Here is a 13674-nt window from a genome sequence, read left to right as displayed (position 1 = left end):
AGCGGCCGTAACATCCCGCCCACCTCCTTCCTCATTGCCGGTGGACGCAGATAAGGAGATGTTTGTCGTTCCTGCGTGTGCGTGTGTCACACATAGCGATGTGTGATGCCGTAGGAACGACGAACAACCAGCGGCATGCACCACCAACGATATTATGAAAAGGAGCGACGTGTCAGCGATCAACGATTTTTGACGTTTTTGCGATCGTTGATCGACGCTACTAGGTGTCACACGCTGCGATGTTGCTAACGACGCCGGATGTGCGTCACTAACGACGTGACCCCGACGATATATCGTTAGCGATGTTGCAGTGTGTAAAGCACTCTTAACAGTGCACTTTCTTCACAACTGTTAATGCTCAGTAACACAGGGACTAGCCCAGCCCCTGAAATGGATATCACTGATGACACTCAATTTCAGGATGGGGACAGGGGCTATGACAGTGACTAGAGCCTCTGCTCCCCGATAATGTCCTGCCTGGACTGCAATATAGCAGACAGTAACATGTACATAAGGATAAGGCTGATGGGAATGAGTTACTGGATGTGTGTCCAAAGGCTCATTAGATCATTTCTAGTTCTGAGGGGAAATCAAATAAAGGCTAGGAGGCATCCAAAGCCAGCTGGAAACATGTTACGTTTTGTTACATCCTACAGAGAAATGTAATATTTAGGCTACATTCCCACAATCAGCTTTAGGTGAGTTTTTGATTTTGCAGAATTTCTGCACCTCTTCAACAACTATTATGTAAATTACATTACTTGCCTTTTTTTACATGCATTTTTATCACGTTTTTGACACTGCAGTTTTTGTCTCATTTTGGTTTATAAAGTTTTAAATAAAGTTGCTTTGTTTGTGGAACCTCCTGGTATTTGGTTTTGACAAAACTTTATTGATATACTTATGTGCGGATTACATGTATTTTTGATGACATTCCACTGCAGAAAAGTCCTAAAAATGCATGGGCATTTTTTTACCTGCATTTTTTTCTCCACCTAAGGCCTCGGTTCTACTTGCATTTTGCACGGATGGGTTCAAGCTGATAAAACATGTATCCATCTTCGATTGAGTTCTTATGCCATATTGGCCTGAGCAATGAATAGCAGCATGCTGTGTTTAGCAGTGAATCTTGACTCACACCCCCCCATACAAGTCTATGTGAGAGTGGGAAACATCGCACTGCACTCGCATGTCATTCGACTGCAGTGTGATATACGCAGGGACAGACAGCAGAGGAGATGGGGAGAAAGTGCTCCCTCCCTCTTTTCCGCAGCTGTGATGTGATCGCAAGATCACATCACAGTCACATGACCCTTGACTCGCAGCAGAGGGTCATTAGAATATCACTTCTGATGCTCTCGCATCACAAGCTATGCGCAAGTGGAATCGAGGCCTAATACAATCTATGGGAAAAATCTGCACATAAAACTCAGCGTACCCTCAAGAGAAATTGTTATGCTGCGGATTTAAGACACGCACCACAGGGTAGTTTACAATGAGTAAGAAGAATTACAATAGGGAGGAGATTTCTATAAATCCCATCCACTTTGCTGGAACTGTAAGATACTGCTTTTGACACAGCAAAAATGCGCAGCGTCAAAAACTCACCAAAATCTTATCGTGGGCACACGGTCTTTAAAAAAATCCGTCAGGTCAACTAATGTTCTTAAGCTGCAGATATAGGGTTAATTTGCAAGTTAATAGCATTATGAAGGTTCTTGGCCGCTGCACACCCCGTCACTGTAAGCAAGACCTGGCATCAGCCGCCGCGCTCTGTGCTGTGAGTACTGACTAAGCCGTGCTGACACACCAGCATGACTAAAATTTGGCAGCTCTTAGGTGAAACTAAAGGCCCCGTTACACGCTACGATTTATCTGATGATCTCAGTAGCGATGTGACACGCCCAGATCGTAGTTACGATTTGCCGAGATCGCACATAGGTCGTTTAGTAGCGATCACACGTACACATCTCACAAATGACGCAACATCGTTCAGCGATATATTGTTTGACCAAGGCGGTCGAGTGGATGTTGTTCGTCGTTAGCAGGGTGTCAAAGGTAGCAATATGTCTGCTGCGTTCCAAACAACGAACAATATTTTGAAACTGAACGACATGTCAACGACCAACGATTTTCAACCTATAGGTGTCACACGCAACGACGTCGCTAACGATGCCGGATGTGCGGCACGGAAACCATGACCCCGACGACATATCGTCAGATAAATCGTAGTGTGTAACGGGCCTTAAGTTCATTTTCTCCTGATGCCGACCTTTCAGTACAGCAGAAGGGCACCTTCATTAGGCTATTAACCAGCAGATTAGCACTAATATATATATATATATATATATATATATATATATACATACCAAAAGTTTGGACACACCTTTTCATTCAAAGAGTTTTCTTTATTTTCATGACTCTAAAAATTGTAGATTCACATTGAAAACATCAAAACGATGAATGAAAATATGTGGAATGAAATACTTAAAAAAGTGTGAAACTGAAAATATGTCTTATATTCTAGGTTCTTCAAAGTAGCCACCTTTTGCTTTGATTACTGCTTTGCACACTCTTGGCATTCTCTTGATGAGCTTCAAGAGGTAGTCACCAGAAATGGTTTTCCAACAGTCTTGCAAGAGTTCCCTGAAATGCTTAGCACTTGTTGGCCCTTTTGCCTTCACTCTTCGGTCCAGGTCACCCGAAACCATCTTGATTGGGTTCAGGTCTGGTGACTGTGGAGGCCAGGTCATCTGGCGTAGCACCCCATCACTCTCCTTCTTAGTGAAATAGCCCTTACACAGCCTGGAGCTGTGTTTGGGGTTATTGTCCTGTTGAAAACTAAATGATGGTCCAACTAAACGCAAACCAGATTGAATAGCACGCCGCTGCAAGATGCTGTGGTAGGCATGCTGGTTCTGTATGCCTTCAGCTTTGAATTAATCCCCAACAGTGTCACCAGCAAAGCACCCGCACATCATCACACCTCCTCCTCCATGCTTCATGGTGGGAACCAGGCATGTAGAGTCCATCCATTCACCTTTTCTACAAAGACATGGTGGTTGGATCCAAAGATCTCAAATTTGGACTCATCAGACCAAAGCACAGATTTCCACTGGTCCAATGTCCATTCCTTCTGTTCTTTAGCCCAAACAAGTCTCTTCTGCTTGTTGCCTGTCCTTAGAAGTAGTTTCCTAGCAGCTAATTTACCATGAAGACCTGCTGCACAAAGTCTCCTCTTAATAGTTGTTCTAGAGATAAGAAGGTGTTTCCAAACTTTTGGTCTACACTATTTATATATATATATATATATATATATATATATATGCCGCACCGGCGCGGACCGGGGTGCTCGGATCCGGGGTGGTCGTGGCTCGAGGGGTCCGGACCCGGGTTCGGCAAACACTCTGATCCTTGAAAGAGGATTATTTACAGGGGAGAAATTTGTGACGCCACCTGCGAGTTGCGATAGTGGGAGTACCGCCACTGCTGGAAGGAGTACCGGGGCAGATGGTGTGGAGCAGCAAGGTGTCAGTCACTCCGCGGGTAGGGAAGGCCCCCGCCTCTGCGATTTTGGTGGATATTTGAGAGCGCAGGGTGCAGAGGACCAGGGTACTCACTGTGGGTAGTCGTGGTGTTGGATGAGGATTATAAAGTAGACACTAACACTGAAGGTAAGCCAAAGTCTCTGTGCCTCACTGTCACTGCTGGGAGCCCGTCCAGGTATCCGCTCCCACCGGTGTCATTTGGTAATCCGGAGCCCACCTCCGTGCACAATTTAGTTGTCTGTTGTAGTCCCTTGGCTTGAAGCTGTTAGGGTCTCGCTCACTATATATAGTGTAGCTTTGGTTTTGATGGCTGGCACTTGGGATTTTAGTGGGCTGCTTTACTGGAAAGCCCTATCCCCGCGGTGTGCTGTCGCCTTCAATCTCTGAGCTTTTAGGGAAGTTCGTGAAGATAATCTCCCTCCCAGGTTAATTATCAGGACGTTGAATCGGTTCCTGACCTAGGGTCCTGTACCCCGTCGTGCTCGGTACCGGTCAGTTCTTTTGGGTTTCTGATGCCGACAGTCCTCCTATACTATGTCCGTCGCACCCTTTTCTAATGTCACTGCCACTGGTCCCCGACTCTTCTGGTCCTGGACCACCGTCTGCGACCCAACCTTGGTCTAGCTCCCCAGGAGCTACTACTCCAGCTCCTCTCTCTTTGAGGGCTCTCACTACTCTCCTACATCCTCCCTCCCACCAGTCTGCCTGATCCAAACAGAGACAGACAGGCAAAGAGACAGCCCTGGAAAGAGACAGACGGGCAAAGAGACAGACGGGCAAAGAGACAGACGGGCAAAATGACAGACGGGAAAAGAGACAGCCCTTGAAAGAGACAGCCCTGGAAAGAGACAGCCAGGCAAAGAGACAGCCGGGCAAAGAGACAAACGGGCAAAGAGACAGATGGACAAAGAGACAGCCCTGGAAAGAGACAGCTCTGGAAAGAGACAGCCCTGGAAAGAGACAGACCGGCAAAGAGACAGATGGGCAAAGAGACAGACTGGGAAAGAGACAGACTGGGAAAGAGACAGACAGGGAAAGAGACAGACGGGGAAAGAGACCGATGAGGAAAGAGTCAGATGGGGAAAGATACAGACCTGGAAAGAGACAGACATGGAAAGAGACAGACGGGGAAAGAGACAGAGAAAGACACTGGTCCCCAACTCTTCTGGTCCCGGACCACAGTCTGCAACCCAACCTCGGTCCAGCTCCCCAGGAGCTACTACTCCAGCTCCTCTCTTTTTGAGGGCTCTCACTACTCTCCTACTTCCTCCCTCCCACCAGTCTGCCTGACCCAGACAAAGACACACACATAGAGACAGACACAGAGATAGATACAGAGAGACAGACAGACACAGAGATGGAGACAGATAGACTGATACAAATACAGACAGAGAGATAGAAACAGACAGACAAAGAAAGACACAGACAGAGAGCCAGACAGACAGCGACACACAGACAGAGACTGGGAGAGAGACAGAGAGACAATTACTATCCCGGGCAACGCCTGGGTACTACAGCTAGTATATATATAAAATCGATTTGACAGATTCCCTTTAATTGTGGAATAAGAATCAACAGGATTCCTAATTTAGTTATGGGTAGTGTTCAGGGACTTGACTGACAGCTCGGGTTAGTGGTTGCTGCTTTGATGTCATTGGGCTACAGACTAAGGGCCGTTTCACACATCCGGCTTTTCGCTGGATTGCTGGATCCGGCGCACTCCAGTACAGTGTGATACAGTACAATGGTAGCGCGACAAGCTCTGGTCACATGCTGTCATGTGACCCGGACGTTGCCGCGCTGCCATTGTACTGCATCACACTGTACTGGAGTGCGCCAGATCCGGCAATCCAGCGAAAAGCCGGATGTGTGAAACGGCCCTAAGGCTTATTTTCAGGAGAAGTCTTATATTTCTTTCCTTTCTTTAAATAAAGGGTTCTGATTAATTCTTTAAAGGGAATATTTCAGGTCATTTTTGCATACCATACTAATAGCCGCTGTCGTAGAGCTGGAAAAGACAAAAGTAGAGTTCACGGATATCTGGAAATGGGGCAATATGGAAAATAGATTGCAATCTGTAAATGTAATTTTTTTACATTAGCATTCATCTGAATCCTGAATTAATGAGATGGGATCTCCTTCAGGGCCATTTTGATTGAATCTTATCAATTTTGACATTAAATGAGTATCAATCAAGCTAAAATTAAAACAACTTTCTTATTTAATCAATGTGTCCTTGTGATGGTGAGGATAATGATTACATTAAAAAAAAGAATATATAGCACAGACAATATCTGGATTGGATTAATCAGATTATTTTACTAAATTACAAATGTCAATTTAAAGCAAAAGTTCCAACGTTCGATTATAATGTTATATAATGTATAACTATAATGGTGCCCTAAGGTGAAGTTACCTATTAGCCAGGGTAATGTCTGACCGTACGGGGACGTGTTCTGATCATACTACAGTTCCAGGGCTAGGGAGGATGCAAAAGAGAGTATACAGACATTACAACACGGGATCACAAATTATTCTTTCTTTGAGGTTAATTTTTTTTTTTAAAAAAGACAGGAAAATGTTTTACCTCACAAAAAGAATCAGCTATGTTGCCGTACTGTAATGTTTTTACACTCTTTTGTGTCCTCCCCTGCCCAGGAGATGTGGTATGATCAGACCATGTCCCTGTACGGTTAGACACGGCCATTACACCGAACATAACAGGGGCACATATATAAGATTATCCCAGCACAGGAACATTTTGTTTTAACACTTTCAGTTGTGGAACTTATTAATATTCCAAGATCTATTAATTATAATGGGACCTGAAAATAGCTAGTTGGTGGGGATGCTGGGTGCCCCAATACAGTATGATGGTCTCCACACACCACTAATACAGCATATTGGTCCCACTACAGACCCAATATAGTATGATTTTGCCCACATACGCAATGCAATAGGATGGTCCCCCCACAGCCTAAATATGATGGTCTCTAACAGCCCCAATTCAGTATGATCGTCCCTCCACAACCCCCATACAGCATGATAGTCCCATCATAGTGCTCCTCCATAAAGTATGATGATGACCCACACAGTATGATTTTTTCTCAAAGCCCCAATACAATATGATAGTCCTCCACAGCCCCAATATAGTATCATGTTCCCCCACAGCCCCCATATTGTGTGATGGTCCCCCATGGCCCATTATATAGTATTACAGTCCCCCACAGCCTCCCATATGGTATGATGGTCCCCCACAGACCCTCATATAGTATAATGGTCCCCTATACCTCTTATATAGTAAGATGCTCCCCCCCATACAGTATGATGTTTTCCAACACCCCCAATACAGTATGATGGTTTCCCCACACCGGCAATATAGTACGATGGTCCCCACAGCCCAAATACAGTATGATGATCCTCCCACAGACCCCATTATAGTATGTAGGTCCACCCATACATTATAATTCTCCCCCAGAACCGATATATAGTATGATGTTTTCCCCAACAGTCCCAATACAGCATGATGGTCCCCCACAGCCACCTATATAGTATGATGGTCCCCCATTGCACCACATATTCTATAATGATCCCTTCAGCCCATATATAGTAAGATGGTCCTCAACAGTCCCAATACAGTATGATGGATCTGCACAGCCGGATACACTATGATGGTCAAACAACAGACTCCCATATTTTATGATGGTCCCCCACACAGAATGATGTTCCCCTATAGCTCAAATAAAGTATTATCTTCCCTCCACATGACAATACAAAATAATGGTGTCCACACACTTCTGTTATGATTCAGTGATTGAGGAGGATCAAAGGGGTAGAAACTAGGAAACCCAGAGAATCACCAGAGTGGTTGGAAACTCAGCTGACTGCAGACCTCTAACTGACAACACAACTAGAAGCAGCCGTGGGATGTGCCTACGATGACCTGGTCACCTCGACACAGCCCGAGAGCTATTTGCTCCTAAAGAGAGAAAAACAAGGAAAGTTAATCTGCCTAAGAGCAGTTCCCCAAAGATTATAGATAGTCCCCAAACATGTAAAGCCGGTGAGACAAGATAAAACACAGTACACAGGTAGAGAACAGATTCAGCAAAGATGAGGCCCAAACTATTTATATAGGAAAGGACAGAAAAGAGCACTGTCTTCAGCCACGCAAAACTGTTAACAAAAAACCAAAACACCTCATATGAAAAAACTGAGACCACACAATCTCTCCCCCACTATATCAATACTCTGGTGTTACTGGGATCCAAGCAAAACACTAATATAGAGGAAGGACTGAAATTAATATCAAGCATGACAAAACAAAAATACATTGCAGAATATGGAGCTGGGTACACAGACATTCCCAGCAGGGAATAATCCAACTCCACCCAGAACTCCACACAAACAGAAACCAGGAAACAAGCTTTAATACCACAGAATTAAAAACGACAAGAAAGTGGAAACAAACCTGCACATGGTACAAAAACAAAACGTATCTGCAATGAGTTCAGGCGGAAACAGAAGATAAGGCAGGCTGCAGAAAGTCCACAGCACCACAGGAGACAATGATCACCGGCCCAGACCAAGAGAACACTACTCAGTTATATAGGCCCAGTCTCAGCAGCCTGATTTCCAAACATCATCAGCTGTCTGGCTTCTCTTAAGCAGACTAACTTTACTACCAGCACTGGCCACAAGAGGGAGCCCCAAACTGGAACCCAGTATAAATGTGTTCACAACACACTTCCAATACAGTATAATGGTCCCCTCACACCCTCAACAGTCAATACAGTATAATATTCCTCTGCATCCCTCATAAACTGATGAGCAAAAGGTAACAATGTTTTGAACTTTTGCATTCCAGGCTCCATATCTTACCATCCACTGCAGCTTCGAATGTGATCCTACCTTCATTTTATAGACAATCATTTTGGCTATCTCATACATAAGGTTGACTTGCATGTATTTAGCATGTGATTAGTTATGCAGATTATTGTCATGTTACTGCATTGTTACTGTTTTGCTCCTAAAAATCTACATTTTATTTTGAATTATTTTGTTAGTAGTTTGCAAATCCATCTTTGGCTTTCAACACTGCCTGAAGCCTTCTGGGCATGCTCTCAATCAGATTAAAGTATGTCTTGACCAAAATATTTTCACAGTTCTCTTCTACATGGTCCCAATGTTGCTGTATACTGGTCGACTCACTTGGGTATGTATACAGCTTTTTCTTCAACACTATCCATAAGTATTCGATTGAGTTGAGGTCTGGGGATTATGGGGGCTAATCCAACACCTCTACTACATTCTAATTGAACCATTTCTTCGCCAATCTCAACGTATGTTTTAGTTCGTTGTCCTGCTGGAACACAATGTCATCCTTTCCATACCCATAGTACTCGAAGTGTACACAGTAATGCATCTCGTAGGATGCTCACATATACCTCATTATGGAGACCACCAACGATCCTGGTCAAGTATCCAATGTCTTTGGCTATGAAATAACCCTAGATCATCAGGCTTCCTCCACCGAACTTGACTTGAGTTCCCTATATTTCTTGATCCATTAACCCCTTTTTCACTTGTTTCTTCCAGACCCATTTGCACCAATCAGCACCTTTTGTCTTCTACTGTCCACTTTTTGTACTTTTTTGCAAACTCAAGCCAACACTTTTTGTGATGATATTGAACTCGAGGCATCTTCATCTTTTTTCGGGATGCTATTCCAGCCTTGTGTAACATGCCTCACACATTGCTTGCATGGGTGTCTGTTATCTCAATGTTACAAAGCATACAAACCACCTCCTCCACTGCCGCTTTTGTAGCTCCAAAACTGATATACCTTGTCATGAACCAACTTGTTGACTTCGATATTTTGCTGGGACGTCCAATTATTGGCATTTGAATGGATGGACAGATTTCACTTCGTATTCTTCCAAATGTCATGTCACTCACAGGATGCAGTTTTGCAATTTTCTTGGCAGAGAGACCACTACCAATGAGCTGGATGATGCTGTTTCTGTTTTCTTTGGAAATCTTTTTCAAGGCTGCTCCTCCATTTGAACCAGTGACTTTTCACTTGGGAATCAACCTAATAACACACTGAGCTAATATAGAATATGAGAACAGGTTGTAATTTGCAATATTCAGGAAGAAAATGATTTTTCCACCACCAGGAGAAAAGCAGTAACAATGCAGTGACATGAGAAGAATCTGCATAACTAATCATATGTTAAATAGTTGCAAGTCAAATTTTTGTATGAGATAGCCAATACGATTGTCTATAAAATAATTGTAATGTCACGTCTAAAGCTGTAGTGAATGGTGAGATATGGAGCCCGAAAGTCAAAAGTTCAAAACATTATTACTCTTTCCTCTTCAGTGTGTAAAATATGAATGTCTCCCACAGCCCACAAAAAAATAAATCTTATACTCACCTAATCCAGGTGCAGCCTCTGAACCCTCTGCGATACTGTCTTGCTTGCTGTATAGGTAGGCAACGTGATGCAATTATGTTATCATGCCAATCAACGTCCTGTACATGATGCATGCAGGAGGCCAAAAGAATCCTGTTACCTTGTGGAGTAAAGGTCCAGTCACACTAAGCAACTTACCAGCGATCCCAACAACGATAGGGATCGCTGGTAAGTTTCTAGGTGGTTGCTGGTGAGATGTCACACTGCGACGCTCCAGCGATCCCACCAGCAACCTGACCTGGCAGGGATCGCTGGAGCGTCGCTACATGAGTTGCTGGTGAGCTCACCAGCAACCAGTGACCAGCCCCCAGCACCATGTGGAAGATGCTGCGCTTGGTAACTAAGGTAAATATCGGGTAACCAACTCGATATTTACCGTGGTTACCAGCGCACGGAGCTACACGTGCAGAGAGCAGGGAGTAGCGCACACTGAGCGCTGGCTCCCTGCTTGTCATGATGTATGTAGTTTTCTCCATCCCATATTTTTGTATAAGATGCCATGTGATGTATTTTACCTTCTCTCTGTATTTGCTGTATTACTATGTCTTGGGATGTAAGTGACCATACCTTCCCCCAGCCTGTATCATATTGCAATCAGGCTTCAGCAGTAGCTATTGTCATTGATTTGGTGGGGGTTGCATATATATTGTTCTTCTCAGCATGGGACTTCTCCAATCTACAACTTGGTAAACAGAACAGAGCCAGCAGTCTAAAGTCCATTCATGCATCAAATGGCCAGGGGGAGGTGTGCCCACCTAAGGGGCTGATCCCAGGAGAGAAGAACATGTTAGTTCAGTTAGTTGGATATCGGCTGGAGAAGGATGAGGACCTATGGCTGAGTTTTGAAGAGGAAGGGAGCGAGATCTGATTTTGCGGACAGATCTCGCCGTCCAGTGGATTGTGTGGGATTTCTGGGACTCTGAAGAGGACTATTTCGTCATGATCTGACACTTTGGATTATCGGGAGGTACCCCCGAATCTGTTTTATTTGGACTTGTCGTGTGCTGTTCCTGTATTCCTGTTAGTAAACCTGTTGGATCATCCTCGGCCTGTTGTCTCTCTTTGCTCTGATTTACACCCCGTCACAAACTGGTTGGCAGCGCTGGGATCAGAGCAGAAGGAATGGAGGACAATGGCTCAACATCAGGAACCAGCACTGCAGAGTACAAGAACTGGACTTTGGGGAGCCTGCAATCAAAGGCCCGTGAAGTAGGAGTTCGTTTCAAAGGACTCTCCAAGGAGCAGCTGATTGAGGCGCTAGAAGGAGTCTGCTCGCAAAATGACATGGAGGAAGGATCCTCACAGCAAACGGAAGAAAGACGGCAGCCGGAGGTAAATACCCAAAAAAGTCAGTGGGTTGTGTGGTACGAGGAGGAGATGGCCTTGCTGGGAGAGGAGACCACCATAGAATATAAGATGGAGGTCATGCGTAGAGCTAAAGAGAAGGAGCGCAGGATGGAGGAGATGGCATTGCTGGATAAGCAGCTCGCTGTGGAAGCCGCGAGAGGTTCCAGACAGACTGTAACCCCAGCACCCATCATGAGGGAACTTCCCAGGGTGTCCCGCAAAGACTTTAAGCCGTTTAATGAGGCTGCTGGTGACATTGAGGGCTTCTTCCAGGACTTTGAGCATCAGTGTCGATTAATGGAAGTCCCGGACAGGGAGCGTGTCCGGCATCTGGTTGGGCTCCTAGAGGGGGGAGCTGCTGAAGCCTATAGAGCTATGGACCCTCGGTGGAACTGTGAGTATGCGGAGATTAAACAGGCTATTCTAGAACATTATGCTGTGACCCCAGACACTTACAGGACTCAGTTCCGTGCTTTAGCCTGTGATGGGGAAGTGTCTTTTAAGATATATGCTCATAGACTCAAACAAATATGTAATCGCTGGCTGGAGGCAGAGGAGGCCTTATCTTGGGAGACCTTCCTGCAGGTCATCCTAAAAGAACAATTCTTTGCCCAGTGCCCCGCTGAGATCCGGGAATGGGTGCGTGAGAGAAAACCAGCGACAGTGGAGGAACTGCTGCTCTAGCTGATGAGGTGCTCACTATCAAGCCTCAGTGGAGGGTTCTGTTGGAGGATGGAGAGACGCCTAACAGCTCCACAACACCGGATGCCCCCAGTTATTCTGTCCCCATTGTTCTCCGTTCCTCTAAGCCACCACATTTGATACCCGTGTTAATGTGCCTCCAGTTGCTTCTACTGCACTTTCTGGAATACGCCGGGGAGAGGAAGTAACAGAGCGCAGGTGTTATGTTTGTAGGCATCCCGGGCATTTGCAGGCCTCATGCTCAGCCAGCCCATGGAGGAATTATCCTCAAACCCCTACAGCACCTTCAGGTGGGAGCCGGCCTCCAAGTTCCCCTACCCCTTACCCAAGAGGACGCCTTGGATGGAGGGAGACCCAGTTCAGATGCTATCAATGTGGACAGCCAGGGCATCGGCAAGTCTCCTGCCCAGCTGTTCAAATGAGGACTGATCCTGCACCCAATCGGATTGTTAATTATTTACAGCCCAGTGCCATGGAGGAAGATGTGGCACCGCTATGTGAGGACTGGCCTAGTGACTCAGCCCCCCATGTTGCACCACCAGGAGTTTACGGGGTGCGACCCGCAGTTATGACGACTTCTGCTCATCAAGGTAAGCACTTGCAGGAGGTTGTGCTGGATGGACAGAGACTTGTTGGATTTTGTGACTCGGGTGCTTTCCTCACACTGGCTGATCCCCGAGTGGTTTGGCTTGAGGCAATCCATAGAGGACCTGGGATTGTCATTGAACTGGCTGGTGGACAATGGAGGACTATTCCCACAGCCACTGTGGATCTGAACTTTGGTTTTGGGGTCAGGCGATGTGTGGTTGGGGTGATGGGTGGTCTGCCTGCAGCTGTTCTCCTGGGCAATGATGTGGGAGAGCTACAATGCCAATTCGTGGCTGCATGAAGCCACATGTAAGTAACGCTCTGCCTGTGTGTACTTAACCAGTAACCTGTAGACGTCCCTAGTACGTACACAAGTTGGGAGAGGGAGGGATTGTGAAGATGTAATTTACCCTCTCACTGTATATGCTGTGATACTATGTCATGATATGTATATTTCCCTGTCATTTATTTTGTATATTATGTCATGTAACTTTTCCCTGGTTGTATTAGTTGTAATTCATGTATTTCCTTGGGGGAGCTACTGGTCTCAATGTGTCTCTCTCATACAATTGCAGTCTTGGCATCTAATGTGATTATGTAAATTGCCTGTCCTCTTCTATCCAGAGTTGTGTATCTAGTCTGTAATTGCATTGGCCAGTGAAGGAATAGTCATTGTTCTGCACAGCAGGGGATCCCTTCATCTACTGTGGCTGGCAGACATATCTGAGCCCTGTGATGGACCAAACCATTGATGATAGGATGTGTGACCCCTACCCCCTGAACATGGTGGGCTGGTCAAGGAGCACAGACAATGCATTTCCCTTTTTGTAACTTCAGAGTGAGCTGAAACTTGGAAGAAGAAGGAGCTCCCAGCCTGGGTGACTGTGGACACGGACGGAGCTAGGCCTGTGTGGCGGCCCGTGGGATTGTGTGGAACTCTTTGGACTACTGTAAGGACGATTGCTTTGTTATCCGGTCCGAGGATTGTCGGGAAGGGCCCCGAATCTGTT

Source organism: Anomaloglossus baeobatrachus, chromosome 6 (assembly GCF_048569485.1).
Source record: "Anomaloglossus baeobatrachus isolate aAnoBae1 chromosome 6, aAnoBae1.hap1, whole genome shotgun sequence".
NCBI lineage: Eukaryota > Metazoa > Chordata > Amphibia > Anura > Aromobatidae > Anomaloglossus > Anomaloglossus baeobatrachus.
This window is presented reverse-complemented; position numbering follows the sequence as displayed.